The 16779-nt window shown below is 42.0% G+C and overlaps 1 long non-coding RNA gene across 1 annotated transcript; it reads left to right on the top strand.

Annotated features, from left to right (window-relative positions):
* Positions 1-9436: 9436 nt before the first annotated feature.
* LOC140848153 (uncharacterized) lies at positions 9437-16106 on the top strand. Its single transcript, XR_012128704.1, has 3 exons — positions 9437-9539; positions 10396-10504; positions 10982-16106. It is a non-coding gene; the product is annotated as an uncharacterized lncRNA (long non-coding RNA).
* The last annotated feature ends 673 nt before the right edge of the window (positions 16107-16779 follow it).

Raw genomic sequence — 16779 nt, forward strand, 5'->3', positions numbered from 1 at the left:
AAAAATTGTCATCTTACAATAGGAAAGCAAATAATTTGGTTTCCTTTGAGGGGTGTCCTGTTTTGAATATGGGGTTTTGTTTTGTCTTTCATAAATAAAGACAACAGCAGAAAGACATTTTCTAATGAGGTATATTTACAAATTATGGAAAATTCTGATACAAATATGATACAACTTATGGAAATTCTTCCTTTTTTTGTGTATTGTTCCTTGTATTTTCCCAAAGTTAGCCTGGTGCCTGGAACATATTAGGCGTTTAATCATTTTACCAAAGTGCAATAGTGAAAGGAGGACATGTGGCTTTCTCCATGTCATCTGCAGTTGCCCTGTTTTTCACTCAGCTGGCCACTAGATGTCTCTCCGGATCCATGCTAAGTCACCATAAATGTGCATGCTCATTAATGCAGGCAGATAAATGCATGCTAGGAAATACTGTTGGAAGAACTGCTCAATTCTCCCTTTTTACTAGAGCACTAGTTTCAAGGGCTTTAGACAACTTGTGTACACAGACGCGTAAGAAAGCTGGTGATGTTCATGTTAAGGCACTGGAAGAAGAAACAGAGGGGCTACTCTCCTTTAGTCAGGATTAGAGATATGTCCTTTGCAGGTCTGGAAATGCTAGAAAAAGTTTATGGTCAGCAAATTTTTTAATTAGCCAGGCAAAGACTTTCGTCATTTGTGTGAATACTCTCTCCCTTTTTCCCCTTCCTTCCCCTGCCCCCTCCCTTCCTTCCTCTTTCTGTCCTTCTCTCTTCACATGCCCTACGCACAGGCTGTCGGCCCTCCCTGCACCACCACACAGAGGGCTGGAACCCTGCAAGTATTGTTTGGCAGATGTGCATTTGTTGAACATCTCTGTGAATATCGTGTGGGCGGGTGGACTGCTGAATAGACAGAACTCACTCTTCTGCTGTTTGGTGCTCAAACTTTGAAACATGAGTTAACTGAAAAGATATAGTTGGGCTGACTCTTTAGAGTTTCTATAGTAGTGTTTCCCCGGGGGCTGTGGGCACAGTCTTAAACAGGGGGATGACTTCCTAGGCCATAAGTAGAAACAGTTCAGAGGGCTGTGGTCCTTATAGTCTTTGTTGCGGTCACCTTTCACATCCATGCACCGGGCTATTGCATAAATAAGCACTGAAGAGGGGCAGTTTTCTTTGGGATAAATCCATTTCTTTAAATAACACGTTTTCTCCCCTGATTATGAAAGTGATGTATTTCCATTGTAGAAAATTTGGAAAAAACATGCAAGTACCATGAAAATAATAATTCTTACCATTTTAGAGTCAAAATTGAAGTTAGATTGTATTTATAAGTTTATATCCTCCTTGTATTACATCATATCATAAACATACTCCCATACCATTCAATGCTCTTGAAAAATCCAATGTATTATTCCATCTTCTGCCTGTTCTTCACTTTATTTAATCATTTTCCTATGAATGGCACTTAGGGTGTTTCAAATTTTTTGCTTTCAGAAATGATGCTGAAATTTATATTGTTATATGTGCATTTTTCTCACATCTCATAAATTTTTAGAATAAATATCTGCAATTGGCATTAAAGGGAGGGCAAATGTATTCTTGATATGGAAGCAAAATGCAACTTTTCTTAGGAAGAATTCTTTACCTCTTTGGTTACAAAGATGGGGCTGGATCAGGGGACTCTGAAACAAGGATTGTATCTGAATTTTGGAAAGTATTTCTCACATAGCATCTCTTCATGTAAGACAATGTCAATGGTAGTTAACCCAGATTGTTCTGTTTTGAAAACAAGCTATTTTTGTCCTTGACTTATAGCAGTATCATTTATTTCCTGATAGCTTAACTCTGAAGATTTCTATCAGATAAGGCAGCTTTTTATAAGCCTGGTGTATGAAGCTTCACAGGGTTATAGGGTCTTCTGTCACTTGGAGAGAACTGTGAATGGTCATCTATACAGTATTAAGGATGCCCATTGAGCAAGGAAACACTTTATTCTAGTCACTGTGATGGGCTTAATGTAGATGACACACATGGGACTTATCCTGATTTAGCATTTGGAATCCAAAGGGAAGTGTTTCTGGCCTGATCCTTGTAAGTCTCCACCTTCTTTCAACAGGCAGGACACATTGCATTCCCATTCTAGTAAGAGATCCAAAATATAGGGGTTTGAAAGCATTTTTGACAATTACTATTGTGAAAAGCTCTTTTGTTTAATTTTTAAAGCTTGACATTGAAGTAAGAGGATAATAATTTAGCTTTTTAAAGCCTTTTTGAAGTAAAAATCAATTTATTTCTAGAACTCAGCTTTTGATGTACAAGAGCCCCTCTTAATGTTTTTCAAATGGCATTCCTTTTTTAAAATTAAATTAAATATGTATTTCCTTCCTGAAATCTGGAATGCTTCTGTTTTTGGTATTTTGGGAAAAAGGTAGAAAGTTTTTCTAAACATATGTATGCACACAAGTCTTTTAACATTCTCTTTCTGCTTTGGATTTCACAAACTATGGAAGTCATAGCTCAGAAACCACACAATAGAGGAAACAGAAGTTCTGTTTGCTGTTTCTTTCCTGGCCCTCCTGTTCACGTCCTGGCTGTCAGATTTCCCACGTTATTCCAAGTTCATTGGTGTGTCTAACTGCCTGAAAGCAAGTTGACACAATGCTCTGGAATCTGGCCCTCCCTGAGCCTCGGGCACTGTGCAGCAGGGCTGGTCTGGGCAGCGTGCTAGGGGGCGGTTGGCCTGCAGGGTCCTCTTCCTCGATGGCGCATGCTCTCTCACACCTCCCTCCTTAGATGCTGAGGCCTTCATGGGACATTGGGCTGATTGATGGTTTCTGGGTTCCACCCAAGTCTATCCTCTCTGAGCCCAAGCCCCAAGTCCAAGACCTTCCCCTCCTTCAACAATTTCATCATGTTCTATTGACTCAAAAATCTGCCTCTGTATGAAAGTTGATGTGACCTCAATGCATTGGTAGCCTCTCATCCTCCATCAGACAGGCTATCCCAGCCGCTGTGAAATAGAAAGGCTCCCAGACCAAATTAAGGCATTCAAATCACATGTTTTATTCACTCAATTCAAGACTTACTGTGAAAAGCAGTAAGAAGATGATGGGGTAATGAATGCACTTAAGATCGGGTGCCCATGGGGCAGAAGGGCTGTACTTCCTGGATTCTAGAATTCTGGGCTATGTCCTGGCTCCTAGGCTGCTGCATCAGCCTTTTCTGCTGAAGGCATGATTACAACGAACAGAGTTGAGGTTAAACAAGGGACTCAGTAAATGGAAGGTGCCTGTAACCAGCACATCCTTGCTCTATTGGAGAGACGTCCAACCAGTAGCTATAGGTCACCATTAACTGGCTGAGTGGCTATGTTAGGCAGAATAATAGCCCTCAAAGATGCCCATGCCTTAGTTCCTAGAACTGTGGATATGTAACTTTATATGGCAAGAGATGTGATTAAAGAGCTTGAGGAGGGGGAGTTACCCTGGGTTATCTGGTAGACCCACTGTCACCACAAGGGCCCTTTTAGGAAAGTGGAAGGCAGGGGAATTAGAGTTGGAGAAGATGTGATGATGGAAGCAGAGGTCAGAGAGATGGACGTCTATTTGGAGATACAATCCTGCTGGCTTTGAAGATGGAGGAAGGGGCCATGGACCAAAATCCTTCTAGATGTTGGAAAAGCCAAGCATTATGGACTGAACTGTGTCTTCACCCATGCTGAATCCATAAGTTGAAGTCCCAACCTCCCAGTCCCATAGAGTGTGACCATGTTTGGAGATTGGGTCTTTGCAGAGGTGATTAAGTTGAAATGAGGTCAACAGGGTGGGTCCTACTCCCATATGACTGATGTCTTTATGGGAAGAGGATGATTTGGATCCAAACAAAGTCAAAGGGGAGATGATATGAAAATGTGAGAAGATGGCCATCCACCGTCCGAGGAGAGAGACCTGGAACAGACCCTTTCCTCCCACCTCAGGAGGAACCTCCCCTGCCGACATCTTGATTTTGGACTTCGGCCTCCAAACCTGTGAGACATAAATTTCTGTTGTTTAATACCCCAGTCTGTGGTATTTTGTTATACAGCTTTAGCTGACTAATACACCAAGGACATAAATCCTTCCCTAGAGCCTCTATAAGAGGATGAAGCTCTGCCAACAATTAATTTTAGCCCAGTGAGAACTGCATTAGACTTCTGACCTCCAGAATTGTAAGATAATACATTCATGTTCTTGTAAGTCTTGTAAGTCCTGTGATACTTTGTTATAGAAATAACAGAAAACTGATACAGTGACTATGGGCTTTCTGTGTGTTTTGGGGTACAGAGCACATATTAGGCCTGAATGGGACCATAGTGGGTTTCATCTTTGGGTGGCCTTTCAGGGATGTCAAAGCTATTACCCTGGAGTTGGCATGATCTGGATCCTCTGACTTGATCTTTCTATTTGATTCTAACTATAAATAACACTATTGTTTGCTTTATCACTTTAAAAATAATACATTCAATTTGTTCATCTATCTTTTACACATCCTATACCACTGACCTACTATTTCTGTGTGACCCAGTGTGTCCTCTGGGTTATGCCACATGCTTACTCACTTTCTATGGTTAATGCATTAGTTAACTTAACACATCCATGAATTTCACCTGCATTGCAGAAGCCACTAGTTTAATATCTGTGTAAATAATGTATCCTTTGAATTTCATTCATTGATCTGTTTTTGTCTTGTATAATTATACTGAATATTTTAAAATAATATAGCAAACAAATGTTACAGCTGCTGCAATCCCAGGGTGCTGGTATGTGAACAGTATTTCCATGTTGAAATAGAGGGCTCTGTACATAGTGGCATAGTTAATCTACATAACCGCATACAGGGGAATTGGGGGAATTCTATGGCATATGGATGTTATCAGTCTCCTTCTCCTTATTGTTCTTCCTGCCAGTTAGTCTCTTTAAGTCTCCAGCCACACGTTTATGTGTTGTCCACAGCTGCTTTCATGCTACAGTGGCAAAATCATATAGTTGCAGCACAGACCATCTGAACCACAAAACCTTAAACATTTCCACCTTTACAGAAAAAGTTTGCTGATCCCTACTTTAGGGTCCCATAAAAGAAATATTACTGTTTCAATTTCAGATTTGAAGAAGCCAAGGTTATTTACTTTCCTAAGGTCGCAGCCCACTGGAGATGGGCAGTGCCAGCATTCACCTTGAGAACCCAGGCTGTTGCCAGCATGCCATGCTCCTGCATTAGGGGAACTTGTTTTAGTTTGTCCGGTCCACTTTTCCTGCCTTAGAAAGGTGATTAGGACCTGTTTTACTGACCTGATCTTGTTTCTGATCTCTTTTCCAACTTGGCAAACTCACATCCAACCCATACAATCTGTTTTTGGGCCTTAGCTATGTCCTGATTTATTATGACGCCAATAGACAATTCTGGCATTCTGTCATTTAGGGTTGTTGATGGAAGAGCAAAGGTTGTGCTGGGTAAAGGTTTGATTTTCTGTGAAATGACACTACTTATGTATCCAGGGTGAATCGTTTGAAGAAAATAAAGTCTTTTTATGTTGAAAGAACTAGGTTTATAGAGGAGTGGGAAAGATAGTAAGAAAGTTCCTATTATATTCTTCACCTAGCTTCCTTTCTGTCAATATGTCCTCCAACTATGGCCTATTTATCAAAGCTAATAAATTAACATTGGTGTAATACTGTTACTTAGACTACAAACTTTATTCTGATTGTTCTAGGTTTTCCACTGATGTCCTCCTTCTATAAAGATTTCGCTACAGGATACCATGATACATTTAGTCGTGATGTCTCCTTCGGCTTCTGCAGTCTATGGCACTTTCTCAGTCTTCCTGTTTTTTATGACTTTGACCTTTCTGAAGAGTACTGATTAACTATTTCATAGAATGTCCCTTAACTTGAGTTTGGGGTACTTTATCATGATTAGATGGGGATTTTTTTGTGAAGAATACCACTGAAATGAAGTGCCTTTCTCATGCTATCATGGCAGATGTACGATGTCAATATGACTTATTACGAGTGATGTTAACCCTGATCACTTGTTTGGGTGAATAATTTAAAATGATCAATCAGGGATATTATGTACACCCATTTTGTATTCCACATGATGCTAGGCACTTATTAGGTAAAATAATTGAGAAATAACAAAGGAAATAATTTAGAAAAAGGGGTAAGAAAGAATATTCTTTGTGAAAAGTACAAGAAAATTATCAAGACCTCAAATAAAGGAGTAGGGAAAGGGTAGACAATTCACAAGGGAAATAATTATGCATTTAAAAAGCACATGAGAAATTGTTTATCTTTATGGGTAAATAGATAATAATGAGCATATCATTATAATATTTATTATAAATATGAGACATAAGCTTAAAAATACTAATAGAAAATTCAGCATAACCAGTTTTTATTGGTTGTATGATTATGATCATTTAAAAATATGGCAATTATTTAAAAATATGTAGAGTAAAAAAGACTAGCTGAGAGAATAAATGTTAGCAGTGATTGTCATTGGATGATGAATTTGTGGGTCACAGCTTTTCTTCTTTTGGCTTTCCTACATTTTGGGGAAAATTTACCAATGAGCTATATTAACCAAGAGGCAATGTGGGGTAGCAGAAAGAACTCGGAAGTGAGGGTCAAACCTGGCTTGAATCCTGACTCTGCTCTTTAATGGTCTTGTGAACTTGGGCAAGTCTGCACCTCAGTCATCTTATATACCAAATGGGAATAATGAAATAATTTTGCAGGGTACTTGGGAGAAAATTAAGTTTGGAAGCACCTAGTTATATTTAATATTGTCTTTCTTTAAAGACATGACAGCTGCCCTTGGGATTTTTATAATTTCCTTAGAGACAAGATTAAAATACATTAATGGAGCAAAGTGCTGAGACTTTGGGGACTTTACTGTAGCTATAACAGGAATTCAGAGGGAGATGGAAAAAAAGGTGGGAGAATGCTAGGGAAAGTTCTAAGGGGCAGGTGGGACTTCATTTAATCAACAACTAATGAGTTGAAGTGACAGCATTTTAGTTATTTTAGATGCGTATTCATTAAAATATTTATTAAGCGCTCACCTCATGCCTGGCATTACTCTAGGAAGTGGTGATGGAGGGAAGAATGGAATAGATATAAGTTCCTGCTTTCATGGAGCTCATATTCCAGTGGAGGGAGACAGATAACCAACAAACAAACAGGCAAAGTAGATGTTAATGGTTTTGACAGATAGACAGGGACCTGTCTGGGAGGGTTTTTTTTGACCATGCTGGAAGGGTTTGGATTTTATCCTATAGGTGAGGGAGGTTACAGAGTCATTTTAAGCAGGAGTGTGCAAAATATTCCTCGCATTGGAGATTGGATGGATGGTGACTCCTTTACTGAAGCCTGGAAGAGAGTGTTCGGGAAGGTCAAGAGGAGAAGGGAACAGTGAGGGGAGGGAAGGCACCGGGTGAGGCTGTGCAGAAGTGGAGGGTTCACAGGACCTCCGGGTGCAGTGGCCAGTGCGGCTGGACGGTGGGGCTAAGCTGAGGGCAAGCCAGGGGGCCATGTCTAGACTGGAGTGCCCCTTAAGACTGTAACTGTATCTGCCTCCCTTAGAGAGCCGGCCCCTCCCACACCCCCATATCTTGATGAGATTAAAACAAAATCTTGAAAAATTAAAATGAATGACACCCCCTTCTGCTCTTCTGTAATGTACAGCCTGTGGCTTCTCTTATGAGGAAGTCAGATGCACATGACAATATTTGTTCTCCACCAGCTCATGCTGATTATTTCTCAGCTAGGTTTTCTACTTACGGATTTTAAAAGTACCATCACACAAAAATATTTTTCTAACTAAGAAAATTAAAGTAGAAACAGAGACTCAGAGAGGCCAGGGTCATCCCTTTCTCCCACTCCACAGCCCTCCTTTTTAAGAACTAACGTTGGGCCATTTTCAAGTGCAAATCCCCAAGGCCTTCCCGTTCGAACACAGGCAGGGCATCACGCCATGGGGCTCATCCCCTGCCCCTCCATGTCTGCATGGCTTCCTTACCGGAAGTGCCTGCCAATGACACTTACGCTGTTTTGTCTCGGGACCCCGTGAGTCCAGAAAGCTGGTCAGCTTCTCCCAGCAAATTCTGACCTAAGTGTCCATCAACTTTTTCCTGGATTTTCCTTCTTGAAGGTTGTCTCTTGGCTGCCCTAGTTCTGAAAGGGTGGTATAACCCTCTCTCTTTTAAGCTCTCTGGCTTCCGTGTGTGTGTGTGTGTGTGTGTGTGTGTGTGTGTGTGTGTGTGTGTGTGTGTGTGTGTGTGCGTGCTGGCAGGTGTGAGCTGGGGCAGCCTGGCTGGGAGGAGGGCAGTTTCCTTGCCACAGGGCCAGAGTTGCTCTAACTTAGCAAGTTTCAACTGCCTTGTCAGATGCTAATGTTTTTGCTTCCCTTCATGTTTCAATTGGAATAAATCACCTTTGAAAATATTTCCATCTTTTTAGTGATGGCATTGAATGATACACATTTTTCCTTAATATTTATTGTAATGAGCTTACCATTGCTCTTTCTGCTTTATTTTTAAAATCAGGACAATTATTTCTATTTTTACCTAGCTTTTCTCAGTCTCCATTCTTAGCTTCATTGAAATGGAATCCTGCCTAGACAGATTGAGAAATAGGCTTTTTAAATTTCTGGAGTCTCAGAATTTATTAATGGAAACAATGGTGGAAAAGTGTAAATAGTTGGCTCATAGATTGCTCCAAACTTTTTTCAGTTGGCGTCCTCTGTAACTCTCCCCACCAAACCAAGCTACTTACAGAGGAGTCTCCAATACTGAGCTTTTAACTAATATGTTCAAACATTTCTTTAAAATGGGACAAATGACCTGTTCTCTCTATAATACACTGAGTCCTATAATTACAAGAAACTATTATTAACTACCAGTTCTACCCACTTTGCTGTCACTCTCAACATCCTTTTAATGTATAAAGGGAGGATCATCACAAAACAGTGGAATTTCAAGCCCACTGCATTCATGTGCCTGCTTTCTGAGTGGTTGGTGGCCACCTGCTGCCGAGAAGTTGTTTCAAAGGGGAACCGGACTCATTTCCCTTTTAAGTAAGAGCTGCAGCATGAATGTAGCATCAGTCACAATTTCTAACCCAGCCTATCTCCTTTATGAGTGTGCTTTCTTAAAGACCTCTGGTCACATGCTGAACGTGGAGGGCAGAGCCCTTTCAACATCCAGACGTGTTTTCTGAAGAAATGCTGTCAGTTTCCTTGGACTGCTGATTACGGTCCTTAGTCCACAAACACAGTGCATCTCAGATTGTCTGTCCGGATAACCTTCCCTTTTTAGTGTTTACTAAAAGTGGAAGTGATGTTACCCAGAACCTGGGTATGAATGAGATCATGGCATGAGGTTTCGTTCTGATGTCATTTTCTCTCCATCACGTAGTGACGTCAGGATCTGAATGCAGAGGGATGGCTTTGATGACATTTCGAAGTCCCTTTCTAACCTTCCACAATTGTTGGGAAATCATGGGGGAAATGAAGATGGTAAGTAAGGAGCGGGTCAACGTGTGCAGTTATTCCCAGCTGGGAAGAGACCATGGGACTATTCTTAGTGTGCTCTGAAAAGACTTCTCTCTTTTTTTTTTTTTTTAATAGAGTTTATCTTTTAGAGATGTTTTAATGCACACAGCAAAACTGAGCAGCATGTAGAGAGGTTCCCCATATATGTCCTCCCCACTCACTTGCACAGCCTCCCTTGGTATCAGCAACCCCCACAAGGTGGTACATTTATTACAATTGATGAACCTACATGGACAAATCATGATCCCCCAAAGTCTGGCACTTACCTTTGGGTTCACGGTTGGTGGTGTAAATTCTGTGGGTTCCGACAAGCAACTAATGCCATGTGTCCACCCTTGTAGTGTCACACAGAGAGAGTAACTTCACTGTGTGGTGCTGTTTTTAAAAAAATGTGTTTGGCCTATGTGTAGACTGATGTACTCAAGGTCCTCCCTGAGAAGAAGAATGGTTGAATTCTGTTTTTTCTGCTAAGATTTTAGGCGGGAGGGTGTGTGTCACGAATGTTCTGTGAACTGTTAGTGGATGTCCTCTGACAGAAGGGTCCTGGGGCCACAGAGGTCCGGGAATGTGCTGGAGTCGCCACCAGGACACTCACACTGCTGTTTTGATTCTGACATGCAAACATATGTTGTATGAATAGACTGAATTGTCTAATTGAAGCTACATTTCACTTCTGAGAAATTAATGGAAACACCATAAACATCTAACAATCTGCCCTAGTATCTGTTTTTAAATGAGCATTCCCTTAAGGATTTCACCTGTGTGTTTTTGTTCATCTAACAAATATCTGTTTTGTGCTTTCTCTGTGCCAACACTACAGGGAAACACTGCATCGCAGTAAAAGGCAGAGTGTGGCAGTGGTGGCTAGTCACTGACACCCTCCTTCCCTCCTCCATTTGAGTGCATAGCAACCCAGGACAAAGACTGTGGTAAGAGGTGCCATGTGACTAAGTTCTGGCTAAAGGGAAGTGACCTGAAAGTTCTGTGTGCAGGGCTGTTATTTGGCCTGTATGCACAGGCCTAGTTACACACGCGTCAATAGCTGGCAAACGGAAGCCATGTATTTCGAGCAGCAGAGCAACAGGCAGAAAGGGTCCAGGATCCGGGTGCCGTGGAGTGCTGTAGCAGCCTTGCAATGTGTCCGATTGCCATTATGTGAAATAAATGTACTTGTGTCAGTTTAAGTCACAGTTACTGTGGCCTTTATTATGGCCAAGTCGGTAACCTAGCTGACCCAGAAAGAACTTCCTGTGATCAGGCGTTGTCCTAAGATTGGGCAGATGGGAGATTTAGGGCCTCTGTAGGCCAACTGGTATAAAATGACCATCTCAGTTTATATAAAAGGACTGGATATAGTGAGGGATGACTCAGTAACTTCTTAAACTTCTCATTTTTACATGTTGAAGGATGAACAGACCCAAAGAACTGAAGTCCGTTTAAGTGACAGTGGAGAGAAGGCACAGATTCTTTTCATGATTTTAACCAAGACACCTGGAGAAAAAAGGTCAGCTCTCTGTACTGCAGCTGAGTTTTCCCAGTTAGCCCTGGGTGCACAGACACTCGGCATGGATCCCAAGGATTTAAAACAGTCAGCATCTATTTTCCTAGCCCTTCCTCTGGATCTTGGTAAAATAAATCCTGGCACCATAAAATTTCCTTTCCCAACATCTGCCTCTATCCACGTGGTGGACATAGGTGAACATACAAGTATATATTTAGATGTGGACTGGGCATAAAGTAGCCTTTTCTGCCTAAATAAGGGACAGAAAAACCTCAATTCATTACTAAGTGTGACATTTTAGATCTGAGTAGATAAAAGCGACCATGTGAAAATGTGCTAAGCCTCCACATATTTAATAAGATGTCACTTTGTGAGAGAATTTTCATAATTAATGAACTAGTTCAATTTGCTCTGCCATTTGACTTTGATTAATATGTGGTGGAGTATTCCCACTGGGACTCTATCCAGTTGTTTTGGGAAGCTCTTGTGTCTACATCCTGTGCCTGAGTGTGGATCAAAGTGCTGGCATCCGATACCTGCCTCATTAAGTTAGGAAACAGTCATGCAAACTCAATGACAGTGCCTGTGCGCCCGCAGCCATTCCAGGACCCAGGTGAATAACTGGACCCAACAAACATAAAATCCAAACCAACACTATTTGGAGAAGGACCATGTATATAATTAAAACTTCTTTTTCCTAATTCTGCCATGGATTTAACAGACTGAAAGAAATGACTTTAGCATCGTCCTTAAACCATCTGATTAAAGTTTGCTTTATTGCAAATGGTTTATGGGGAAAACTTATTTGTATGACAAGTTGTATCAGTCAGTGTACATTCAGTGCATTTTCCTGTTTAGAAGCCACTTTGGGTATTTTGAAGAGGGAGTGTACCACACAGAATTTGAAGGACATGGTTTAAGGAGGATGAAGGTGGAAAAATAGGGAGGTGAGGTTGCCCAGAGATTAGGAAGCCACTCTCTTGGCATTGAAGAAGCAAGGGGAACATGCTGGACTCTTACCTTAGGCTTGCTAAGCCGCTAATGCTGTTGCTGCTAAGGCTGAGCTAACTAAGCAGAGACCCAGATGCCACATGTGCCAGCCTTTGCTGCTGGTACCTCCATTGCCAGAGGTAAAAATAAAAGGAAATACAGCATCTCCCTTACCCTACCTTCCAATTTGCAATTTCCATTGGTGGAGCCTGAGGCTGTTTGCAAGGGAATCTGGAAAATGTAGTTTCTAGACTGTGCCCCAGGGTCAGAGAGGAGGGTAAAGAGAGTGTGGAGCTGAGAGACAAGAGACTCTAGTCATCATCCAGATGTTTCCAAGGACATACATAAATTTAAAGTTACGCATAGCACTTGATTAAGTTAGTGAATGAGCTAAGTTGTTATGACTAGCCAAGATACCACCCCTTTAAATCCATTTCTGTGAAATCATAATTTAGCATATACATATAATTCTAAAGTTGTATGGATGCTGGTGGGTATTATATTTAAAATATTCATTTTAATATTTATTCAGACTAATTATACAGCTGGTTTTATTGGTAAGAAACAAGACCAAAACTGTCATTTACATCTATGCCTTGACCATGCCAACCCTGGCATTATACAAATAACCAAAAGGGATAAAATTTAAACAGACAAGGTTATGAAGAAATGAGATGAAACTGAGCTTAAACCTCGTACATCTCGCATATCAGATAAGAACCCAGGTGGCCCCCTTTCCTGGGCAGATAGAATCCCAAAGGCAGCCCGAGTCCAACAACACCCTGGAGAGATGTGCAGTGCTGAAAGGACCCATCACCTCCCAGTGGGCTTCTGGTGGTCAGAGCACACCAAGGAAGGTTGAGGGGACCAACATAAGCCTTTCCCCACTTCGTGGCTCAGCAGTGTTATATAGAAAATACATTCATATAAAGAAAAAAGCCTGCTGGTCTTCATGGCATTGTATAAACAGGACTAGATAATTTTCTTTTATGAATTCATTCCCATCTCTTCATGTGGGTCCAAGAAGTGTGTCTGGAGGGCATTTTCCTCCTTGGTTGGAGGTGACTTAACTGACCAGCAAGTACAGGCATTATAAGCCCAATCACATACCTGGAAGACCCAGGCAGCTGCTTACTGCTAAGCAGCATGGGACAAGTGGGAGCAGTTGAGACCCCACCAAGAGACCAGGAAACTGCAGACGAGTCATCTATTGTGGAAAAGGCCCCTTTCATATTCATACCAGACAGCAATTTCAGCAGAAGCAGAGTCAACCTGGTATTTTTTTTTTATTGTAATGGGATGGGCATTACTGACTTGCATGTGTAGGGATTGGCAAGAGGAAATGAAGATGATTTTTAGCTTACTTGTATCTTAAGAAGTACAATGAAAAGTCTCATGTTTTTGTTAAAATAAAATGGTCTGAATATTTAATTAAGGCAGATCATTTGTTATTTCATGTTTTTAATCACATGGCAAATTTTAGCTCATTTAAGATCCGATTCTTGCTGGGCAACTTGAGTATGGTAATGGCTATTTTCTTTTTGATCCTTGGGGTGGATTGCAAAGACTCAGTATTTTTTAAAAAAATTCTGTGCAGTTCTTACCATCAGATTTTACAGGAAGCATTCACTGTCAGCCTCCAGGGAGAGAACAGATCTGTACATGTGCCTTTGGAAATGCTTCTGGTTTATTTTAATGCCAGTTTGAAATACCAGAAAGGCTGTTTATATAGAGACGTCCAAGGAAGAAAGTGGGTCTGGATGAAGGGCATTTGCTCATGTCCTTTGAGGTGGTTAGAAGACAAGCATCTATCTCATCACAAGCCATTTTGACTGATCAGGATCTGTGATGATTCAGTACCTTTGGAAAAGATTAACAGAAGCTGCAAGAAGACCTGTCTGTAATTCTTCTTGGTTAAGCACGTAGCGCAATTTACTGGTTTCAAAATCATGATCTTTTCTTGAACTAAATAAGTTTACAATCCCTCTAAATGGACAGGATGTAGGGCAAAGTTTATAATGACCACTGTTTTTTTGATCTTCAGCATATACCAATAGGCTATCAGTAAATAAGTACCGACTGAAAGAACAAAATGAATTCTCTGCTTAGGGCCGCAGATTTCCTGGTAGCAATCCTCTTCTTCTAGCATCTACAGGAAGTGTCTTCCTCACTTGGGTGTGTGTCTGCCAGGCTTGCCGGGTCTAAGGCAGCCACAGGAGGGGCTGTGTTCAGAAGCACATACCATGTGATGTGTCAGGCAGATCAAAGCAGGGATTTCAGGGCTTATTACAAGGGGAAATGGTTTGTAATTAATAAGAGGATGTGGATTGGTCATGTTGACTGAGAGAGCCCAGAACCATGGCCAAATGCTTCCAGAGGCTGCCAGGATAAAAAGAGTGGCTTGGCTGAGTTTTGTACAGGTGAAGCTTGCAGGTGTTAAAGCCACTGGGTGAGGGGAGCAGAGTAAGAGGTTGACTCTCCCCCAGGCCACTGGCTCACTGATTGTAAGATCCTCTTCTGGGCTGCCTATAGTTTTGGTTTGCTTTTAAATGGAGCTTTTAGGGGCCCTTGGGGACATACAAAAGCTGGACAGTTTAATTTTGATAGTTGAGCTGTGGTTTCTCATTAGCCATTTCTGGCTTCTCATTGCTTCATATCGCTGTTTTGTTTCCAGGTTTAGGATCAAGGAAACCTTTCTCTTGCACTTGCTCATTCCCCCTACTCCTGTGTTGGGTCTAATGCACTGATGAAACCAAATAAATCCTGCAGGAATGTGTGAGTCTGCTGGCTTCTCCACCATGGCTCTAGCCACCATGTACTTTTTTGGTAGCCTGGTGGTAGGGAATAGAATGTGGGAAAGAAAGTGACCCAGGTAATGGGTGTTGGGAAAGAGCATGTGAGAGGTGAACCCCATTTCAGCAAGAGACTGGTGAGTGTGCCTCGCTAAGTCTCAGCTCGCAAGGTTGAGAGCTATACAATGTCTGGATTCGGTTGTGTGTGGGTGTTCTTGGGAGCTGATAAACAAATCATGGAATCTGGGGAGAAATTTTCCCCTGATTGATTGGAGACTTGTGAGCTTATAAGTTGCCTCATTGAGTTTTTAAGCCATTTTCCGAAGGGGGTGATGATGTTTGATCCCTTTTGCAATCTTTATTAATACTTTAGGACATGATGTCCTTGCAAGGAGTAGATTCTATTGATCCTCACCCAGTGACAGTGCAGTTTCTTAACTTCTGAATGATTTTTTCTCTTGTTCTTTGCCTTCCTTCAGTCCTCTCCCAGGCCCCACCCATCTCCTCCAAATAGGCCAAAGCTGTGGACACTGTGACAAGTTGGGGGAGCTTGGTGGGTAGTGCTGGACTTCACTGGTTCATCTGCAGTGGTTTAGGGTGGAGTTCCAAACTTGGAGAAGACTTTAACTTTATGGGTAATCTTGTATACACAGAATAATTTGAAGTAAATATGACAGATGGTTAAATAATAAGCAATTATGGACCTTGGGGACATGGATGTATGTACCTGTCTCTGCACTCATCTATAATTTCAAAACAAAAGATGTCAGCTAAGGGACCTGAAGGCTGAATGTGGAGAGCAGTGCGAAATGACAGACAGACGTGTGCTGGTTGGCTTCAAGTCTTGACTACTAAGAAATCTCCATGTCTCCTGTGCATCAGTTATCGCTTACCACATAATGCCTCATAGTAGCACCCTAAAGCTCAGTGGCTGAAGTTGTGATTAATTGTATTGCCCGTGTGCCTGTGACTGTGGGCGGGGGCTGGGACATTCCTGCTCTGGCATCTCTCAGCCTCCCCAAAGGTTGGGAGGTTGACTGTGAGGTAAGCAGAGGCATAGTCTTCTCCTGGCAATGGCAGAGATGCAAGAGGAAAATGTAAATGAGCAAGGCTGCTTAGGCTCAGATTGGGGAGCAGCAAACTTTCCTTCCATCCACATGCCATAGCCAAGGCAAGGCACGTGGCTGAGCTCAAAGGGCCAGAAAGTACAGTCTGGTCATGACAAGGCTGGGCTAGAGTATGGATGCAGAGAGGGCTTAAGCTTTGGCCAGAAAGAGAAAGAGAGAGAGAGACTATATTCTACATATAAAATCATATCTCTACAATTGTCATATGTGATGTGATATAATATAGAATATATATATGATTCCATCTGTATGATTTTATATCACATATATGAGTGTGTGTGTGTGTGTATGATTCCAGTGACAATGTCCATATCTGGCTTTCTCAGAGTTCTCTGTCTCTGTCCCTTGGGCTATGGTTGAGGTGTCACAGCTGTCCTGTTAGGTGATTTCCTTTGGAGAAGAAACGACTTCCTTGACTCTTCACCTCTGATTCTAGTTTTGATGCACTGACTGCTGGTGCATCCGGCCAGGGTACTGGGTTGGGAGCCTCGGTGGCCACAGTGCCATCCTCCAGGGTCAGGCTGGAGCAGATATGCCTTCAGGTTGAGAGATGAGAGTCTCTCACTAAAACTCTTAGAAGTAAGGACAGTTGGGTCCGAGATCGGAAATGGTGCTACATCTGGGCCCGCCATCTCTGTCGCCACGTCTTCCTTGAGGCTCCCCCGCAGTGATGGGGCTGCCTGCTTCTCTCTTTCCCCAGACCTCCACCTGCTAGCGTGCAACAGAGAGGCCACTGGAAGCACCAAGAAAACAGCATGGAGCAGCCCACATCGTCTGTCTTTCTCTGTGTCAAC

Source organism: Manis javanica, chromosome 3, assembly GCF_040802235.1.
Source record: "Manis javanica isolate MJ-LG chromosome 3, MJ_LKY, whole genome shotgun sequence".
Taxonomy (NCBI): domain Eukaryota; kingdom Metazoa; phylum Chordata; class Mammalia; order Pholidota; family Manidae; genus Manis; species Manis javanica.